Source organism: Protopterus annectens, chromosome 9.part0, assembly GCF_019279795.1.
Source record: "Protopterus annectens isolate FY-2018-M chromosome 9.part0, PAN1.0, whole genome shotgun sequence".
Lineage (NCBI taxonomy): Eukaryota > Metazoa > Chordata > Ceratodontiformes > Protopteridae > Protopterus > Protopterus annectens.
The window spans coordinates 738,593,788-738,616,480 of record NC_056743.1 but is presented as its reverse complement, the minus strand read 5'-3'; the positions used below and the strand labels follow the sequence as shown (position 1 = coordinate 738,616,480).

General features: G+C 41.5%; 1 protein-coding gene across 1 annotated transcript in view; it reads right to left on the bottom strand.

The window, feature by feature from the left end:
• The window catches only part of PPFIA3 (PTPRF interacting protein alpha 3), a 2,479,399-nt gene that overhangs the window by 862,792 nt on the left and 1,593,914 nt on the right, over window positions 1-22,693 (bottom strand). The gene's annotated exons all lie outside the window — the stretch shown is intronic.

The window sequence follows — 22,693 nt, the reverse complement described above, 5'->3', positions numbered from 1 at the left end:
AGCTACCCATCTATGTCAAGCAGAGTTCCTCATTAGCACTCTTCAAAAAAAATCTTGAGTGGATGGGAAATAGGAAATTCACCCCAAGGATCACTTCTGTGGCTCTGCTCGACAGGGGCACAGGAAAATAACTTTCTTGGGTGGCGAAAACCAGTGGCAAAACACATGGAACCTTGTTGGCTAGGCTTACATAGGCCCTTGGGCCGATAGCCTAGTACCTACCTATGAACCTAAGTGCTTAACCCAGAAGTAAGGGGCTTAGAATAACAAACAGTTACACTGTAATTAGGCTACTAACAGGAAGTAATACAAATACAGTACAAGCAGCTGAATAAAGTGCAATTATTTTTTTTACTAAGTAGGAAGGTAGGAAACAGAAGATAATTCAAGATTAATAGACTTGGGGAGATTACCAGCTGATTTGTCATTGCTTAGTGAAAAGAGATGATGAGATGAGACTGGGAGAATTGTCCAAAGTTACATTTGCAGTAGGGTGGGCAACTCAAAAGCCACCCATTTTAAAAGAACAACAAGAGTAGGGCGGTTGGGTGGGAAAAATCAAATGCAGTCAAGATCAGCGTTGCTAAGTCACAGAAGAGCAAGCCACACAGCACGATAGCTAAATATGCTATTTCACAGCTCTTCCTTCTAATTAGCTGGATTTTATTCACTGTCTGCAAAAGAATTCTTTTCTGACACTAGCTAAGACCTCAACTAAAAAAAAAAAAAAAAAAAAATGAATATAAGAGTAATGATAAAAAATGAAAGTAACCCAACCTTACACTAATAACTCCAATCCAAAATCAAACGTAGACAGAGACCAACAATACTTATGCAGGTAACAGCAAGTCACACAGCACTACCGCTAAAGATGCCACTGAAAACTATTTTGCAGCTCCTCCCACAAATTAGGTGGATTTTATCCACTGTCTTCAAAATAATTATTTTCTAGCTGACCCTAGCCAAGACCTCTTAAAACTCCAAAAGAACAAAAAAAAAATAAAGAAATAATAAAACAAAACAAAATGTGAAATAATAGCAAAAGATAAAAATGGAAGTAACCAAACCTTAGATGAATAACTCCAATACAAAATAAAATGCAAACAGAGATCAGCAATACTTAGGGAGAGAACAGCAAGTCACACAGCACTGTTATGGCTGTTAGTTACCTCCTCTTCTGATATAAGGTTGTACAGTGCCACTCCCTCTTCTTTTTTAACAGCATTCTTCTTCCAAAACAACTGTTGTGTCCTCATTCCCTCCCAATCCGAACTGTACACAGCTATCTCCCTCCCTCTTCCTTATCCTACAGTACTGTTCCTTTCCCATTTCTAAGCTTTACGTTCGTTTAGACCTGTTTTTCTTTTAGTTTACAGACTAGATCTTTGCCTGCTCTCTCTCTCTGCTTGACATCTGCTGAACTCCTCCCTCTTTGCCATTTTACTTTCCATTCTTGTTACCTCTGTTCTAGACTATGATTTAGTCTCACGTCTTCCTGCTCTAATGTTTTTGTAGTCTTCTTTGATCAGTGTTTGTGCCTCCTTCTGCTTTCCCTGTTTCATCTTGCAGGGACTTCCTGTACCACCCTGCCTTCTTCACTAAACCCCTCTTACCGTTATCACTTTTATTATATCCAATCACACTTTCCCAATTCTTTTTTCCCCATGTCTGATTTTTCCTTAGGAACCTTTCCTCCGTCTGCCTTAATTGAACATTATCATTTTCTTCACTCCCTTAACTGGTGTCCTACTTCCCGTCTCACTGTTTCCTCGAAGGCCTTTCTTGTATCCGCTGACACACTGTTATGTGCAAGGTCTGATATGACTCTCTTCTCTATCTTCAGTCTAACCTGCCCTGCTCTTGTTGTCTCCTGAAGGACATACATTTCTGCATCCCATTATTTCTCTCTCTCCTTCCCTACAGCCACCCATCCCTTCACTTTCTATAGCTTCTCTCATTCCTTTCCGTTTTCTTATTGTGTTACTTTGCTCTCCCTCTTCCTTGTCTTACTTACAGTTACATATATAAGCCCCACCAATTATTTCTAAATTAACCCTTCCCCTTTCTCTTTTTCTATTCCACAAAGAACCTTATGGAGAATCCTTCCCAATTTCGTGTTGGAGTATTCTGTTCCTTATCATCCAATTCTCTCCTTCTGTCTTGCCACTCCAGCTTGCCATTCTAGATTATACATCTACCCTTCTTGCTTCTTGATAGTGCCTTCTGCTTTATATATATATATATATATATATATATATATATATATATATATATATATATATAGATATAGAGATACACATACATACACATATATGTATATATGTGTATATATACTTATATATGATATATATATGATATATATATATATATATATATATGTGTGTGTGTGTGTGTGTATATATATATATATATATATATGTATTTACACACACACACACACACACACATATATTAGATTTTTTTTTTTTCATTTTGATTTTCCCCTTCCTTTGTCTTCAGTTTTGTTTTCTGGATAACACAAACGTTTGCTTCCTCCCCAGTCCACTTCTTTAGAAATCTGCTTCTGTTAATGGATTTTGAGATTTCCCCAATGTTCCACATCAAAATCTTTAGGATGCTTCCATATCCATCCCCATTTCCTAATTTCCCACCCATTCTTCCCTCCAAACTGGGCTAGATGGTCTGCCCTCTCTGCTGCCTGCACCTGGAAAACCATGGTACCTATACCTCCTTTAGTTTACGCTGCTTGGTGTCCTGGGGTTATTTTGTTTTTAGCTCTTTTCCATAGCAATGCCTTCATTGTTCTGCCTTATTATTCTCCTGTGTATCCATTCTACTCCTGACTTCTCATAGTCATGCATTTTTTCTATTGTAAGTCTTTCTCTTCAATCCTTTCCATATATTACCTTTGCACCTATTTTTCTCTGTTGTTTCTATCCTCAGTACTATGTGCCCTTCACTTCCCTTCTACTTTTCCCATCTTCATTTACTTCTCCCCTGTACACTTTTGACTCTCCCATTTTTTATATCCCCTAACAGGCTCAAATGTTATGCCTTGTGCTATATTTGTCCCTTACTCCGTACCTCTCTGACTCTGTTGTAGTTACAGTAGGTAACCTTTGTCTTATTATGTTCAAATCACTCTTTTTCATTTCTTCTACTGGACCTTTATTCTTATGTTGCCCATTTTGTGCTTGTTCTAGCATGAGTGTTGACACAGAAATCAAAGTTAGTAGAACACAAATAACATCCACAAAGGGAAGCTGTTGGCCATGATACCAAGTGCTGCCAGGGTACTACTCTGCCTTCATCAGTTGTTTCTAGCAGAAGTCTTTACTTCAAATAGTGTTTTTCTTTCCCCCTCCCATGTTTATGCTTACAAATTTTCCCTTAGACTTATTAATATTATCTTTATATTACTTACACCACCACCTGGTTTAGCACTGTAATCCAAGCATGCTGTACTATGGATTTAAGTTTTTATTTTTTCTAGTCACTCCCTGCCTGACAGTGGTATACTGCTGGCTAAAGTTTGGACCTGTAATCCCATTTCCCTTGTATGTGACAGTATTACAGCTGAAGACATGTTTTTTTGTTTTTCCACACATTTAGATTGCTGCCAGCCATTCTTTACAAAGCTGTTTCTTTTCTCAAAGTTCTGTTTACCCATGCTCCAACTTCTACTTGTGCAACACATTTGCACATGTGATGGGCTTCTTTTTTGCTTCCTGTTGACTTGCATAACTCCCATCACCTTCCTATTTGCTTGCCAGTCAGGCTATTTTACTGCTCCTGCTAATAAGGAAGGTTCCTGTTGATGTTACAACATTACTTTGGACAGGAAAGCATTGCCAAAGTGCAAATTGTTGCTGAGATCAGCTCTGTTATTCATTTTTTTCACTCAAACTGCCATCGTTCCCATACTCCACTGTGCCCCTTTGTGTTACAGGATTAATTTCTCTCAATCATCTGAGTGCAAAGTCTTTCCCTTTAGGCTTGTGCAGCCTATCTTAACTGCCTGGCTTTTTTTTTCCTTTTCATAAGAATTGTCATTTTGTCATGCCTTATTTCCCGTTACTTTTTATAAGGTCTCAAGCTTCATCCAGGAAAATTAAATTGACTGCTGTCATCTTGTGTTCACAGTAACACTTGCTAGATACTGGGTAAAAAATGTGTGTGGATACATTGCTATGTGAATATCCTAAAATGTTTTGATTTAATAGCATGCAAGTGTAACATACGTGTCAATCTCCACACTGACTCATCCACTTCAGTATCTAACTGAGCACTCCATTTTCTCTGTTTGTTTTCAAGTCCTTCAAAGCTTTACTTGCCATGTTTTTAAACTTTTTCTGTTCTCCCCTCTACCTTCCAACTATACTGAAAAATGTTTTAGTTAGGACCCCATCCAAACGTTACATCAAATCTATATACATTGTTGTACTAAGTAACCTCTCATCAAATGTTTTGATTCATTGTTACAATATTTTAGTACATTTACATGTTAAATACTTAAAACATTACCCCTGATTACAACAGACATAATTTTTAAACATAAATATGCTAAAGTAAAACACCAAGGCCGAGCTTCAGTATCACATATAGTTTTCATTAAAAAAATCTTACAACAGCAGAAAGATTTGATGTAACAATCCATTACATTTCTTACATATAATATGCACATAAAATCCCTAAAGTATTTGTTTTATTATACATATATAACTACCACACAAAAAAAATTGCTATACTTAAGAACATCAGATTCTAAGTGGTGTTCCACAATAGCAATGGTGTGGTTATGCAAGCAGAGGTGTCTGATGTAACTACTTTAGTTTTTTTCTTCCATCTCTCTCCACACAATATGGCATTAAAATTTTACTTAGACAAGCAGATAGATACTCACAGAAAACTAGACCCATCATTAATCCCACTTGAATTAGTTTTACTTATAGACAGACAATTAGGCAGACAGACAAAACAGTCATGCAGGTCAGTTTCATTTAGAATAGCCCCCCCCAAGATTTTACCACTCTGCACCTAGATATTTTAAATATGATGAGTGGGGGAATTAAAGGGATGACAACCTCCCTTACAAACAGACTTAAGAAAAACAAAATTGACATGTGACTTCCAAAATGGCTGCACACGGATTAACAGCTTAACTTCAATTGTTCTAGTGTGGGAAAAAAAAAAACAGAAACATAAGGGTCAGGAACTCTGCCACTTTTAATAAATTCAATTACCAGCCTTTGAATACATCATCTGGATGCCAGCAAAGAAGAAACTTAAGAGGGCCTGAAAGAAAATCAACTAGAAAAGGTGAAGAGAATGCGCTGACTGGAAAAAATATCTGCATCTGTTTAGCAAAAAAACAGTTCAAAGCTCCAGCTTGGCAAGACATGGCTTTCAGTAATCTAGAGGAAAAAAATAAGTCAACTGCTCAAGAAAAGATATTTCAAAAAATGGTAGAATTATAGGACAGAGCTTCCAGGGAAAACCTCAGATTTTCTGCTGTACCAGAAAAACTGGAAGGAACAGACTGGATTAGTTTTATGAATTTGTTAATTGAAAGGGAAATTGCCTGTATACTCCAAACCTGGCCATGAGAAAATTGCCAAGACCTGTTTCAGTAAAGATGGAATCCTACCAGCAGAAAGTGGTGATCCTGACAAAACTGTGGCAGAAGGTCAAAGTATTTAAGCTGGAGACAGTAGAGTGTTTGTAGAAAATGATTATTCACAGCACACTAGACAGAACAGAAGCATATTCATTCCAGCTATCAGAAATGTTGAGAGGCAGGAGTGAGATTCAAGAGATTCAAGCTGCTATATCCAGCTATTTTAAGAATATTGTTTCCTGGAGGATCAAATTCATTTTTGATGAATAACAGGCTAAGGAGGAAATATAAAAGTTTGTCCAACAAAAGTGAGCCATCATGCAGAAGGGGAATGTGTTTCTCATTCTTCTGATAACAAAGTTCATAGAGAGACTGTCAGTGAAACCTTTCCAATGTCCCAAAGGAAAATGTTTGAGAGACAGACAAAAGCACAGGAGACGACTAGAATAACTGAGAGTAGCTTTGAACTGAACCAGACTCCAGACTAGGAAGAAGGAAATAAACAGGAAGAAGATGAGCAACATGGAAATTAGTGAATAAATGTGAGATTACAAAGCATTAATCACATTTGTGAAATATGGCTGCACAAGAAAAAGTGGAAATAATGAACTTTTCTTGACATTGTTACACTTGTGAGGCACTAAAAGGCATTAGCCTCACTTCCTGTTGTTAATGTTTGACAGGATACTGAGGGGAAGATGGAAAATGGTAACTAAATAAAACAGTTTCTGTTCTTAGCAGTATTTCTGTAAAACATTTCATGATATAAAATACATGTCATATAGTATGCTATTTTCAGTTACTGTTGTATGTGATAAAGATACTAAAGTAAACAGATGCCTTTTTTATTTCTTTTTTGTATCAGGAAATGGAGGCATTACAATGCAAAAAGAGATAAAAAAAGGCTGGACAAAATCTTGATTAAGTTAAAAGGCTGTAATTTTGGGTTGCTGAAGTGCAGGGTGAGATGAAAAAGTAACCAGATCATAATATATGTAAACTAATGTTTTTTTTCTTACTATTGCATAGGTGAATGTCTGCATTAAGACCCTTGGCTTAATCTAATAACAAGTTTTAAGTAGAAAAATGCAGATAAGAGAACAGTGAATATAATGAAAGGTTTTCTTTAGCAATGAAAGTTCGGTATGTCTTAAGGAGCCAGCAGCTTATGGCTACATTTTTTTCTTTTTCTCTTATGTTTCCAGGGAGACAGGCTGATTATAGGGCAATAAAAAGCCAGAACACTGGTTTCTTTAAGGCTAAAAGTTAATGTTTTCTGAAAGCATGCAAGTTATTTTTCACAAATGGGAGGTTAATAAAGATAAAAAAGAAACAACTATTGGAGTGTGTAGGAGCACAGGCAATAATATGCATCTTGGCATGGATAACCTTAAATTAGATTAGTTAGATAGTGCCCATGTCTGTAGCTGTCTATTTTGGATAATTATTATTAGGAGGGTTAAACTTTATTATATGAAGATGTACATAGTTCTGTTTGTTTGTACTGTTAACTCCTTAAGGGTGTGTGTTTGCTTCTCTATCTGAGGGTTTTCATTTAAATAAAATGTTTTGTTAAATGTGACATAGGCTCAAATGGAGATGACAAGAAACAACTGACTAAAAAAATCAACCTACAAAACATTAGTGGGTGCATGTATCACAAAAGCTGGAAACAGACATCTAAAAAAGCTGTCATATATAATAGATAGGAATAATAACTTCTTACATTAATTGCTAGAGGAGCTCCAACAGTGATAGAAGATGACAAAAAATATAATAGGTTCATAGGTAGATACTAGGCTATTTGCCCTAGGGCATTTATAAGCCTAGCCAGAGTGTATTTAGCTTCCGCCTACCTATTAGATTAGCCTACTGTGCCTCTGTAAAGTAGGTCACAGAAGGTACCCTTTTTAAAATTAGTTTACTGTGCCTCTGTCTAGCAGGGACACAGAAGAGATCCCAGGGGTGAATTTGCGATTTCCCATCCATGCGTCCGGATTTCGCTTGAAGAGGGTCAGCGAGGGGCTATGTCTAACATGAATTGGGATTCTATTCCAGAGTGAGAGGAGCCTCTGGGAAATGAATCTGTCCTTCCAGCATGTCCTATTTATTTTTGTGCTGAGGTTTAGGTCCATGGAGCGTGTAGCTCTAAGGGACTTGGATTTTTTGAGGTGGAGCATGTCCATTAATTCTGGGTTTGACATGGCTTTCTACGTCAGGCATAGATCGCCTCTGAGTAGGCAGTAAGCAACTGAGTAGAGCTGGAGTTTCTTTAGTCAAGCTGCATAGGACATCTGCTTGTAGCCCATGATACTCTTGGTGAGGTACTTTTGGGGTCTCTCCAGTTGCTGCAGGTGTCGGGTAAGGTACATCCCAAAAGGGGCATTGTATTCAATTATGGGCCTGATGAGTGACGAGTAGAGGGGCACAATGATCTCTCTTGATCTAGATGCGAACCCTTTCATGATAAGGTGAGCTATATAGAAGGTCTTTCTAACCACCTTGGCAACATGATTATCAAAGGAGAGATTACTATCTACGTTGGTCCCCAAATCTCTAATTATTTCTTCCGTACTTAATGGATTACCACCTATGTGGTAATTTCTGGGCACCTTGTTTTTCCCAAAGGGGATGACTATGGGAAAAACAAAGTGCCCAAAAATTACCACATAGGTGGTAATCCATTAATAACGGTAGATTTGTGGTAGTAAGGTGCTACTGGCAAGGGAAGATGATTACAGTGGCTTGTATTTATATGCTACCTAAAACTTCTTATGGAGCTTAAGAAAATTTTGATAGAAATAGCTTTCAGCAATGAATATTGTTTACAGATGGGGGACTGGAACTTTAAATGCAACCGTGAAGATGTATCAGAGGGCCAGGGAGGGAAAATATAACAAAAGAGGATAGATTTCTGAAGAAATTTATGAAAATACTTGGTATGGAATACATGGATTCAGTAGTAGGAACTGCATATAGGAATTAAGTATTATTCCCCAATGTGCAAAAACTGGGTTAGACTAGAAAGGAATTGTATTCCACAGGAACATGTACATTTACAGTAGCTATAAAAAGTTTACATACCTCTGTTAAAATGCCAGGCTTTTGTGATATAAAAAAATGAGACCAATAAATCATTTCAAAACTTTTCCCACCTTTAATGTGACCTTTAACCTGGACAATTCAAATGAAAAATAAATCTGTTAGGAGAAAAATATAAAAAATAAAAACGTACAATAAGCTTTTTGCATAAGTATGCACACCCTTAAACTAATACTTTGTTGAACCACCTTTTGATTTAGCTGTAAACTATGTACCCACACGCAAACTGGTTCAGCAATACATATTTATTGGGATATGATAAAATGAAGTACTTAGGAGTATAGGTTAAAATGGATTCTATTATGGCATCTAAGGATATGTGAGAAGAGACTTAAAAAAAAAATGCAAAAACTGTGAAACTGGAAGCTCTTCTCTACAGTATATATAGCAAGATACAAGTGCAAATGTTTATAGTCCCTTTAGTTTTATACACAGGTCAGGCATATTTTTATCAACCAGAGAAGTTGTGAATATTAATCAATAAAGAGTTGAAGGATTTTGTCTGGGAGGGAAAAAGGGCAAGAGTCATGTGGGATAAATTGATCCTTCTGATAGAATAAGGTGCTTTAGGATTACCTGATTTGAAGGGATGATAGAATAAGGTGGTTTAGGATTACCTGCTTTGGAGGGATATTTTAGAACTACACTGTTAAGGCTTTTATGTGCTGCGGTAACGTTGTTGCCTCACAGTAAGATGTCCTGTTCGATTCTCAGCTAAAGCGTCTTCTGTGTGGAGACATGCGTGAATGGGCATACCTTCGTTGAAGGTTGTGCGTAAGGGCTGGCAATTCGGCACGTAAAAATCTACTGCCAATCATTAGCGGACCGGAGTTCTGCTGTGGCGACCCCTAACCGGGAAAAGCCGAAAGACACAACAACAACAGTTAAGGCTTTTATACATAAGCCAAGTATAAAGCTACAATTCAAAGTAGAAAAAGATGACGAAGCAGGGAGGAAATTCAAGAAATAAGGAGAGGGTGGTATTTAAGGAGAATAACAGTCATATGTGCTGCGGCAGCGTTGTCGCCTCATAGCAAGACGTTGTCCCGTTCGATTCTCAGCTAGAGCGTCTTCTGGGTGGAGGCATACGTGAATGGGGCGTGCCTTCATTGAAGGTTGTGCATCAGGGCTGGTAACCTGGTACGTAAAAATCCACTACCAATCATTAGTGGACCGGAGTTCCGCTGTGGCGACCCCTAACTGGGAAAAGCTGAAAGACACAAACAAACAAACAAACAATCATACAGAATATTATTATTTATAAAGTAGCAGAAAGTATTTTAAGAATTAAGCCAACACAAGAATGGAGACAGGTGATTCTGTCAATAAGGATGACTGCAATTAGAGGTACAGAGACTAGATCAAGGTAGTGTTTTTAGTTGAATCTAGAAAAGAAGCAGCTGTTATAAAAGGGAAATTAGTAGGGCATATAAATATTGTACAGTAACTATGAGTCAATCAGATGAGGTTGGAAAATACTGGGAAGAGAAAATGGATAAACAATTCACAAAGAAACAATGGAAGGAAATCTGTATGACTCTCGAGTATGTAACAAAGTCTAGAAAATTTGGGATTTTTCTTGAACTGTTTACATGGCTAATTTTTATACTCCAAGCAGATTTCCTCAAGTGGATGGCAAATGTTGTTGACATCATGGGGAAGAAAAAAGTAACTGGGAAAAATATTTTAGGAGTGTAATGAGTTGAAAGACTTAACAATGTCCTACAAAGTATTGTGATAGAAATACTGGGCAAGCAAATGGATGTAACTAAGGAATTTTTTTGTATCTGGGATACAGGATCTGAATTGCCTAAACATAGTAAGGCCTTGTTAAGCTTAATTCTATTGGCTGGCAAAAAAACAATTACTAGAAAATGGAAATCAAAGTCTAAACCAACCATATTTGAATTAACAACTAGTGTAACAGAGAATAGAACACAAGAATAAAGTTATGTACATGGGCTGATTGTATACAAGTTGAAAAGATATCTAGCATAAATGTTTACATTTGCATACATAGCTGAACTAAATCCTATTAGTATTCAAGATCAAGCACAAGACATTGCAGAATAAATTATCTCCAGTGTAGCAAATATTCAAGATGAAAGTTGGATGTAGAAACAAAGTTATAAACAGTGGAAGTATAGTTTCTAGATGATTATGGGACATGTATGAGATGCAGAAATTTAGTACAAGAGTGGTATCCTGATGACAGAAAGATCATCTTCCATTTGTCTTTTGTAGTATTAAGCATGTTTGATGGGCATCAGCTTTTCCTGGTGGGCATATCAAAGTATATGTGTAAAACTACTATCCAGAATAAATGACTGATGTGCAGAGTAAAAGGAATGCACCAGTCATGCTGACTGAGCTTTACTGAATGAAAAGACAGTGACAGTAGATCTACTTGAGGAATATTCAATAAGAGGTTTTCCTCATACCATTATTCTAATGGGTGGCCAAGATGATGTTTTGGTTAAAGCAGGAGCATGACACAGCCTTGTAATGAATGTAAAAATAGATGACATTTACATATACAATCAAGGAGTCTGATTATACTAAGAAAAATTGATGAGTACTGTGAAATGAGAACATCATTAGTACTAACTGTGCTTTACAGACTGAAAAGGGTGATCGTGTTAGAGATACCCAAGAAATGTGTATGATTAAAGAAATACACTAATGTTTATTTATCTGTGGCAGGGCTGGCCATCTAGCGGAGTCTGATCATTGGCCCTAGGTAATGGTCACTGTTGATGTGACACCCTGCCCTATGAACAGTGGGAGGAAGGGGTTGATGCCCATGCCATTTAGGATTTAGTTACCCTGCTGGATAATTTTAATGGGTATCAGAGGTGATGTTTTGGTTAAAGCAGGGGGGCATGGTGCAGACTGACAGAGAATGTAAATTAAGATAATTTCCCAGATTTAGAAAACTTTACTACATCGTATTAAGCAAATTTGTATGATGAACGACTACATGCAGGGTGCGTCTGATTCAGGAAACCAAGCTACATGACATGGCAAGCCCAAACAAAGCGGTCAGCCAATTCTATAAGCAGACAACCATATAATGAGGTACTGTGTATGTTATGATGCAAACAAGATGGAGGAGTAATTCAGAAGCATTTAAATGCCATACAATGGAGCTGTTCCTGCAGTATACTTGAACTCAGTGGTATGCCTATGTTCAGATGGAGTAAATCGCAGAATTATGTTAGGGACCTCCACAACTGTAGCAAATGTGTATCTACAGGAGGTTCTCATTGCAGCTGGTGTGCCCAAAACTGCATGATGATAACCCCAGAGGCACAGGGTCATCCAACCATGCTAAACATTTCATGGCCACCAAAACGTCTACACAGTGGAGTGTAATGTGTGCACAGGGACATCATCCAACAAATCATGGAAATGTCTGTCTCATCTGTAGCAATATGGGAGTCATGGAGTACCTATCCTAGTAGATACTAAGGTATGTGTGACTTTACTGAGGACACAAAGATGTTATCTCAGGTCTCTGCCTCAAGAGTACTTGATACGTTTCTCAATGACATGCTTCAGCATGTGGAGGTGCTTATGTGGTTCCCAAGTACCCAGAGGACAGAACCAAGATCATGAAGGACTTCTATGACATAGCTCATTTTCTTGAAGTACTGGAGGACATAGACTGTATCTACATTGAAAAAGGCCCCACCTGGTGGGAAAGTACAGTTGTGTACACTTACCATAAATGTAGATGTTCGAGTGTATTCACTGTTGCAGTCATCCCACTTGGGTTATCCTGCCAGGGGTAGTCCTCAGTCGGCCCAAATACCAGAGGCTTAGTATTTCTGCTTTGGTTGCTGTTGCTCCAGGACTGACGTCAGGTCGTCAGTGGTATAAAATCAGGCAGCCGACGTCATTACATCAGTTTTTCTTGCCCCAACTGTCAGGATCCCCCAAATAGGGAGGTAGGTTATGGTGGAAGAACATCACCAGTAGAAAGTAAATACCAAAAATTCCCTGGAAGGAGAGAGGAAGATAGAGAGAGAGAGAGAGGGAGAGAGAGACAAGGGAGATGGAGGGTAGGAAACCAGGACTGCAACAGTGAATACACTCAAACATCTACATTTATGGTAAGTGTACACAACTGTACTATGTTCTTCGTGTTTCACTGTTGCAGTCATCACACACGGGTTGAGTCCTAAAGCTGAAGACAAGGGTGGAGGCAGTCAAGAAGACTGGGGGCTGGCTAGGATGTCTTGCAAGACTGTGGTGGCAAAGGCTGCCCTGGATTTGGAGAAGAAAGGCAGGTGGTAATGCTTGGTGAAGGTATGAACAGAAGTCCATGTTGCAGCCTCCAGGATGTCCCTGGTGGGGATCCCTCTAAGAAAAGCTGTGGAGGTGGAGGTTGCCCTGGTGGAATGCATCCTGGCCCCCCTTTTGGGGGTGTTTTTTTTGCTGTTTGTTGCAGAAATGGATGCAGTGTGCTATCCATTTGGAGATTGTTTGTTTGGATATGGCCTTGCCCTCTGCCCCTACTGCAAAGCTGACTAGCAATTGGTCAGTTTTTCTAAATAATTTAGTCCTATCCAGATAGAATCTGAGCTGTCTGTGCACATCTAGAGAGTGCAGAATCCTTTCCCCCTTGTTTTGTGGGTTAGGGAAAAAGGTGGGCAAATGAATGGATTGGTTGAGAGCCACAATGGACACCACTTCAGGCATGAAGGATGGGTTAGTCCTGAGGGAGAAAATGTCCGCATGGAAAATGATGAAGGGCTCTACAGCCATGAGTGCTTGTAGCTCTGAAACTCTTCTAGCTGAAGTGATGCCCAGAAGCATGGATTTTAATAGAAGAGAAGGATAGACCCCTGTGTAATAGGTCTGCTAGGTAATCCAGGATGAGAGGTAGGGAGGGCTGTGCTATTTTGGCTCCCTTAGCCTGGATCCAGGTGCAAAACCTTTTCCACTTGTCAGCATAGGATCTTCTAGTGCTGAGGCATCTGGCCTCCAAAACTTGTTTGCTTAGGCTGACAGCTTGAGGAGAGGTCAAGGAATATGCCAGGCTACCAGGTTCAGGGTCTGTAATTGTGGATGCATGAATTCTCCATTCTTCTGTGTCAGGTAAGTTGGGATCTGAGGTAGGTGACAGGGGTGGCAGGCTGCACAGCAGTGGTTACCAGTGCTGGCGTGGGACAGTCAGTCTGGGGCAATCAAGACTGCACTTGTTTTTTTCTCCCTTATTTTGAGCAGTACCCTTGAAATGAGTGGTAGAGGGGGAAATACATAGATCGAGAGATTTACCCATTGGAAGGATAGAGCATCCACTTTCCAGGCTTTGCTGTGAGGTTCCCTGGTGCAGAATTTGCTGAGCTGATGATTGGAGTGGGAGGCAAAGAGGTCCACCTTTGGGGTGCCCCATGTCTGGGTTACAAGGTTGAAGGTTCTGTGGTCTAGCTGCCACTCATGTGGGTCTAGCAGGTTTCTGCTTAAGTTGTCTGCCAGAGAGTTCAGGGAGCCTGGCAGGAATTGTGCAAGCAGGTGTATTTGCATGGCTGAGGCCGTGTGCCAAAGGGTCATGGCGAGCCTGCAGAGAGGATAAGACTGAGTCCCTTCTTGCTTGTTGATATACCACATCACCGTGGTGTTTGTTTTGATCACTAGAGGCCCTGGGGAGAGTAGGGGCCTGAAAGCTGTCAGAGTGTGCTGAACAGCTAGCATCTCTTTTTGGTTGATGTGCAGATGTATTTGATTTGGGCTCCAATGGCCCTGAATGCACCTGCTGTCCAGGTGTGCATCCTAGGCATAGACTGGTGTGTCTGTGGTGAGGGTATGGGCGTCATGGGGTTGTGAGAAGGGAAGTCCCTTCTTGTGGTTGCATGCTGCTGCCCACCAAAGAAAATCTTTCCTTAGACAGGGTATCATAGGTATGATAGTTTCCAGGTCTTGAGAGTGTTGACACCAAAGGCTTTTTAGGTACCATTGTAGTTTCCTAATATGCAGTCTGGCATACGGAATGAGTAGAATGCAGGAGGCCACGAACCCTAGAGCTTAGAGGATTTTCCTTCCCGATAACTGGGTTCTGGTGGCTAGTTGAGAGAAGCAGCCTGTCAGGTAGGCTTGTTGTTCTGGAGTAAGGAATGCCATCTGGGATGGTGTGGCCAGGCTTGCTCCCAGGAATATAATTTTTTGTGTGGGGACTAGTTTTGATTTCTTTTCATTGATAGTATACCCCAGGGAGGTCAGTATGTCCTTTACAAAGGTCAGGTGCTGTAATAGCTTTTCCTGTCTGCCTGAGTCAGGCAATCGTCTAAGTAGAGGTAAATTTGAATATTTCTTTGTCTGCAAAAAGCAATGGCTGGAGCCAGGCATTTTGTGAAAACTCTGGGAGCAGTGGATAAGCCAAAGGGAAGCATAGAGAACTGAAAGTGCATAGATCCTGCCCTGAAAAGTATATATTCCCTGCAAGATTCCCTGGTTGGGATGTGTAGGTAGGCCTCTTTTAAGTCTACGGTGGCTAACCAAGCATCCTTGGAAAGCATAGGAAGAAGCTGCTGGAGGGTGAGCATTTTGAATTTTGGTATCACCAAAAAGGTGCTTAGGATGGATAGATCGAGGATTGGGCACCAGGTGCCCTCTTTTCTGGGTACCAGGAAAAGCCTGGAATAGAAACATTGGCCTATCTGGTCTGCAGGAACAGGCTGTATTGCTCTCATGGAGAGCAGGGAATGGACTGTTTTTTTGGCCTCTGCCCACTGATTTGGAGGAAGATCTGGAACCCTTTTGGGGTTGGCAGAGTGTGGAAATTTGCATCCTTGGGACACTATGTTGAGGACCCATCGGTCGTTGGTAATACAGGTCCAGTTGTTTGCATGGAAGGAGAGTTTTTCTAACAGGGGCACAAGCAAGTGGGCAGAGGTAAGGGGTGGAGGTGTAAAGTCATTGTGAGTTCTTACCATAAGGAGGTGGCTTAGCACTCCCTGTTTTTGAAGAGGAGGAACTCCACTGCTTAGATAGTACAGTTTTGTACCTACCATAAATGTAGATGTTTGAGTGTAGACACTGTTGTAGTCATTACACTTGGGTTATCCTGCCATCAGGCAGTTCCCCAGCTGGCCTGAGTTCCAAAGTCTTGGTCCGGCGTAGGTTGCTGTCACCTCCTCCCTGACGTCAGTGCGACAGGGGTATATAAGATGCAGCCAACACCATTTTCTTCAGTTTTTCTTGCCCCAGATGTCAGGTGCCCCCAAATAGGTAGGCAATTCTTACTTTCAGCGACCAGCAAATACTCCCCATAGGTAATAAAAGGTAGAGGAACTAGGTAAGTACTAGCCAGTAAGAGGGGAAGGAGGGAGGGTAACCTGGACTGCAGCAGTATCTACACTCGAACATCTACATTTATGGTAGGTACAAAACTGTACTATGTTCACCGTGTGACACTGCTGCAGTCATTACACTTGGGTAGAATCCCAAAGCTGAGGTAGGGTGGTTGGTTCTATAAGGCATTAGGGGCTATAAGGCCCTGCAGCACTGCAGAGGCGAACCCAGCTCTGGATTTAGAGTATAGAGGCAGATGGTAATGCTTGGTGAAGGTATGCACAGAACTCCATGTTGCTGCTTCCAAAATATCCTTGGTAGGTACTCCTCTGAGGTAGGCAGTTGAAGTGGCTGTTGCCCTGGTGGAGTGAGATCTAATGCTGTTAGGCACAGGTTTTCCATGGTGCGTATAGCAGAAACGTATGCAATGTCCTATCCATTTGGAAATAGTCTGTTTTGAAATAGCTTTTCCCTGTGCTGCTGCAGCATATGCTACCAATAATTGCTCAGATTTTCTGAAAGCTTTGGTTTTGTCCAAGTAGAAGCGTAACTGCCTGTGAATGTCCAATGAATGCAGTAGTCTTTCCCCTTTATTCTGTGGTTTTGGATAAAAAGTAGGCAAGTGAATGGTTTGGTTTAGAGACACACTTGAAACCACCTTAGGCATAAACGTAGGGTTAGTTCTTAAGGGCACCCTGTCCTGGTGGAAAATGAGGAAAGGTTCCACTGCCATTAGTGCCTGTAATTCTGAAACTCTTCTTGCAGAAGTTATTGCCAGGAGCAGAGCAGTTTTCCAGGAAATGTATTTTAATTCTGCCGTGCTAACTGGTTCAAAAGGAGGTAAAGTTAATTTTTCCAAAACAAAGTTGAGGTCCCAAGTTGGAGTAGGTGCTCTACGGGGCAGTCTTATGTTTTTAGCCCCTCTGAGGTACTGTTTTAGCAAAGGATTAGAGAAAATTGGTGGATCCGTGTTGTAATGTGCAGAGATGGCAGAGGCGTGGATCTTGATGGATGAAAAGGAGAGGCCTTTGTCCAGCATCTCAGTCAAATATTGTAGTATCTGAGGAATGTTTGGCACAAGAGGATCAAGGCTGTGAGCCTGGTTCCAGGCACAGAATCTCTTCCATTTATCCGAGTAAGCTTTCCTGGTACTATGCCTTCTGGCCTCCAGAATGACATCCATAACTGCTTTGGAGAGAGGCATTGCTTGCGTGGCTAGGGAATCTTCCATGCAGCTAGGTTTAGTGTCTTTAGCTGGCTGTGGAGTAACTGATTGTTGTGCTGAGACAGCAGATGTGGTATTTGAGGCAAAATCCAGGGTGGTCCTTGTGCTAAGTTTTTTAAGATTGGGTACCAGTGCTGGTGTGGCCAGTCTGGTGCAATCAGCATCATTTTTGGCTCTTCTTGCCTGGCTTTTATGAGTACCTTTGGGAGAAGAGGCAGTGGTGTCAAAGCATATACTTGTAGGTTTGTCCAGCTGAATGAGAGGGCATCCACTTTCCATGCTTGCGGATGGTAACTCCTTGTGCAGAATTTCTTTAGCTGGCAATTCATTGGGGAGGCAAACAGATCTATGTCCGGGCTCCACCATTTCTTTGTTATCATTCTGAATATTTGAGGATTCAATTCCCATTCGTGGGGATCCATGATATTTCTGCTTAAGTCGTCTGCCAGTGTGTTTTTCTCTCCTGGCAGGAATTGTGCTTTTAGATGAACTTGACAGTTTATAGCTGTGTTCCACAAGGTCATGGCTTGTCTGCAGAGGGGGTAGGAGTGACTGCCCCCTTGCTTGTTTATGTACCACATAACTGTGGTGTTGTCTGTCTTTAGTAGTAGTTGTCCTGGATGCAACAGGTCCTTGAAAGCTATAAGGACATTTTGTACAGCTAGCATCTCTTTTTGATTGATGTGAAGATGCCTTTGTTCTGCGGGCCACTCGCCCTGAATACATTTTCCTGCCATGTGTGCTCCCCAGGCGTAATCCGATGCATCTGTTGTCAGTGTTTGCCTGGCTGTGGGTTGAGTGAAAGGCTGTCCCTTGTTGAGGTGACAAGCTTGAGCCCACCATCGAAACTCCTGTTGAAGGCAAGGTATTAGTGGTATAACTGTTTCCAAACTTTGACAGTGTTGAGACCATACATTCTTTAGGTACCACTGTAGTTTCCTCATATGCAGTCTGGCATATGGAATTAGTAGTATGCAAGATGCCATGAAGCCCAAGGCCTGCAGAACTTTTCTTGCAGGGAGTTGGGTCTTTGTTGCCATCAATTGAAAGTATTGTGTCAGTTGTCCTTGCTTGTCTGGAGTGAGAAAAGCCATCTGGGCCGCTGTGTTCAAGCTGGCACCCAGGAATATTATCTCTTGTGAGGGCACTAGTTTTGATTTCTTTTTGTTTACCGTGTACCCCAGGCAACTTAATAACTTTTTTACAAACGCCAGATGCTGTAGAAGAATGTCCTTGCTCTTTGCTTGAATCGGGCAGTTGTCCAGGTATGGGTAAATTTGAATTCCTTTCTGTCTGCAAAATGCAATTACTGGTGCCAGGCACTTTGTGAAGACCCTGGGCGCAGTAGATAATCCAAAGGGCAGTGCAGAGAATTGATAGTGCATTGGACCAGCTAAGAACCTGAAGTATCTTCTGCAGTTTTGTCTGATAGGTACATGCAGGTATGCTTCCTTGAGGTCCAAAGTCAAGAGCCAAGCTTGCTTGCCCAGCATGGGAAGAAGCTGCTGTGATGTCAACATTTTGAATTTTGGAACATCCAGGTAAGTGTTTAGTGAAGAAAAATCCAGAATAGGCCTCCAGGCTTTGTCTTTTCTGGGAACCAGAAAGAGTCTTGAGTAAAATCCTTGCCCTTGTTCTTGTGGTGGTGCCTTTTGAATAGCTCCCATGTTCATGAGTGCCATAATTTGTTTTTGGGCCTCTGCCCATTGATTTATTGGCAGATTTGGCATTCCTTTTAATCTTGGCAGAGTGTGAAAGTGGAACCTGTAACCTTTTGAAATAATATTGAGAACCCATTTGTCTTGGGTGATTATATGCCAATTGTGATAAAAAAGTGCCAGTTTTCCTTCCAAAGGGGCTGCCAAGAGTGAGTTGTTTGGCAGCTGGAGTGGGAAGTCATTGGGGCTGTTTTTTTATATGGTTGGTGCCTGTCTTCCCCTTCTTTCTGGCCTGATGCACCCCATTGTCGAGGCCTATAAGGACCTTGTGGTTGACCTCTACCTCTTGGCCGTCTGTATCTGCCCCTTTGTGGTCTGTCATTAACTGGAAATGACCAATTCTTTGTTGGCCAGTTTCTACTAAATCGAGGAGGCTGAACCTGTAAGAAATCCTTCACTGTATGCATAGATTTTGCCTTATTCTCCATTTTCTTTAATACCTTTTCTGCCTTAACTCCAAATAAAACATCCTGTTGTAATTTGCATCCAGTAATTTGCTTTAACATGATCTGGTAACATATGTTCTTTTAACCATGCATGTCTTCTAATGACAGAGCCTGTAACTGCTGCTCTGCATGAGGCCTCTAAAGAATAAAAACCACATTGCAAAGTATGCTTTCCCACTTGTTCAGCGGCATGCAATAAATCCTGCATTTCTTTAAAATTAGGAGGATCTGTATCAACTGAGACATCAAAAATTGCTGATATTTTAGCATGTGAAAATGGCAATTTAAGGCTCTCATTGCTAAAGTTGCAGACGTATATACTTTCTTTCCCCATCTGTCTAGTGCTCTGGAATCTATGTCAGAGGGAACTGGGTTCTTTGCTGATGAGGCCTTAACCTCTTTGGGTCCCTGAGAAATAGTTTCAGCAACAGGGCTTTTATACAGAAATTTGTGTGAGTCAGGGACTCTAATATCTGTCCGGTTTAAGTGGAGCTGGAGGTAAGGAATCAGGATTTAAGCTGGATTCAGTGTACACATCATCCACAATATCTAGCACTGGCGGAATAGCCAGGGGTCTGTGTTGAGGTAATATAGGAAGTCTCTGAGACTTTTCCTGGATTCTGAATAATTCTGGCCTTCCCAATGGAAATGCTCCCTCATGGTATGTAAGGTTTCCCCAAAGGAGTAGTCCTCAGGCGGAGAGGCTGATGGAATAGATTCCTCAGCATCAGAATCCTCATAAGGGGGTAAAGAATATCCCAGGTCTGAGGATGAATCTGAGGAAATGGACCCCTGGTTGGATGAATCATAATCTGCATCCTGTCTAGGCCTTTTATCAGGTGGGGGATGGGAACCTCTGATCAGAGGGATTAGGTCTTTGGCCATTTTGAGCATTTGTTTCTTAGGCATGGAGGCCTGTTCTTGAGAATGCTGTACTTGTTTCTTAGTTTTTAAAGGAGGCTTTGACTTAGAAGAGGGTTTAATGCTTAGCTGAGTAGGTCTGAAGACACTCTCTGAAGCTGCGGGTAGCTCAGGTACTCCGGATCCCTCTGCAGGATCGGTTTCGGTCTGCTGAAAAGCTAGTGCATCCGAAGGCCCAGTCATCTCCATGTGGGGGTCGGGGGCGGCCTGTGGTTCTGCAGAAGCGGTCGTCAGGGGCTGCGAAGGCACCTCACTGAAAACCGGAGAACCGGTGACTGGCCTAGAAGAGGCTTCGTCGTCAGTTTTGGGCCTCGGATGTCTATCCTTGTCTTTGCGCTTTTTATGAATACTGGTCGTCAGAAGTTCCGACGGCATGGTATAATTAAATTTTCTGCCAAAGTAATGTCAGGCAAAATCAAACCGACGTTTAATAGTGCGCTTATTAAACCTAGCACAAAACCGACAACCAGTAACGTTGTGGTCTGGGCCTAGGCATGGGATACAATAAGAATGGAAATCCTTATGAGGTATTTGCTTCCCACAAGAAATACAGTGACTAACTTTTACTGACATCGGTCTGAGGCAAGAAAAAGTTTCCCCAATGGGGTATTTAGCTTTGTAGAAGACTTCGGTTCTGGATTCGGAATGAAAATCTCAGGAGTAGGCCGACCAGCACTTGCGAACTGCTTTTGCTTCGGGCACCGCGCGGCAAGAAAGACTGAAGAAAATGGCGTCGGCTGCATCCTTTATACCCCTAGCGCACTGATGTCAGGGAAGAGGCGACAGCAACCGACACCGGACCAAGACTTTGGAACTCAGGCCGGCTGGGGAACCGCCTGACGGCAGGATAACCCAAGTGTAATGACTGCAGCAGTGTCACACGAACATCTCTGCATTCCCTAGGACTGCTGTCTGGGGGGGGTCTGCTTCCTCTGGGTCTGGGCTGAGCTGGCCTGGATGGAACCGGAAAGGATCAGTGCTTGGAGGGGCAATGCCTACTGAACCTCAGAGGCTATACCTGTAAAAAGTCTTTAACTGTCTGCATAGATTTAGCTTTTTCTTCCATCTTTTTTAAGACCTCTTCTGCCTTGGTGCCAAACAAGTTGTCTTTGTTCAATGGTGCATCCAATAATTGTGATTTGAAATGGTCTGGCAAGGTCTGTTCCTTAAGCTAAGCATGCCTTCTAAGGACAGAACCAGTGACTGCTGCCATACAAGGTGCTTCTAGGGCATCAAAGCCACATTGCAAGGTATGCTTAGTAACTTGGCTTGCAGAATGCATAAGCTCCTGTAATTCTTTATTTTCTGCACAAGCAGGAAAGGAAGATATTTTTTGTTTGAGGAGTTCCATGGTATGCTGCTGATATTTCAGCATGTGGAACTGAAATTTAGTGCTCTAATAGCAAGAGTTGCAGAGGTGCATACTTTTTTTAATTCATCTGTCTAAAGCTTGGGAATCCCTGTCTGAGGGGGTGGGACCTTAGCTGAGGTTGCTTTAATTCCTTTAGGTCCTTGGGAGATGACCTGTGGGTCAGCAGTAGGAATTTGAAAAGGAATTTGTGAGAGTCAGGGACATTGTACTACCTGTCAGGTTTCCTGGGAGCAGGAGGAAGGGTGTCAGGAGTAAAACTGGATTCCATAAAAACATCATTTACAACATCCAGGACAGGAGGAATGGCTAAAGGTCTGTGCTGTGGTAAATCTATGAATTCCTGGAGTCTCTTTTTTGGCTGAGGATAGTCCTGACATTCCCATTGGAAATGCTCCCTTAAAGTATGTAGGGTTTCTCCAAATGAACAATCCTCCTGAGGAGAGGCAGAAGGAATGGATTCCTCTGCATCAGAATCCTCAAAAGCAGAGAGGGGTTGCATGTCTTCATATTCAGAAACCTTTTTCTTTTGGAAGGGGTAGCCTGGCTTCCCCTAATAAGCATAATAAGGTCTTCCCCCATTTTAAGCATTTGAGATTGAGGCATGGAAGCAGGTGCCTGAGCTTGGGTCGTCATTTTTTTAGGCGTAGTTCATACCCTGGGCCTTAGAAACTCGGTAGTTTTAGAAAGAACTGAAGATGCGAAAGAAATTGTTGGTTTGTGTCGAGTATCAGTAGTGCGAAGAACTTCCTCTGAAGCCGATGCCTGCTCAGCAGCTCTGGACCCATCCAAGTAGAGACATCCGCAGGATCCTTAGTCAAAGAAGAGTCTTGCGGCATACCGGACTTCGAACAGGTCTCGGTAGTGGCCTGCGAATCCACAGAAGCGGGCATCAGGGGCTGCGAAAGTGCCTCACTGAGGATCGGAGAACTGACGACTAGGTTAACGGAAGCATCAGTGGGAGTTTTGGACCTGTGCGGTCTGTCTCTGTCTTTATCC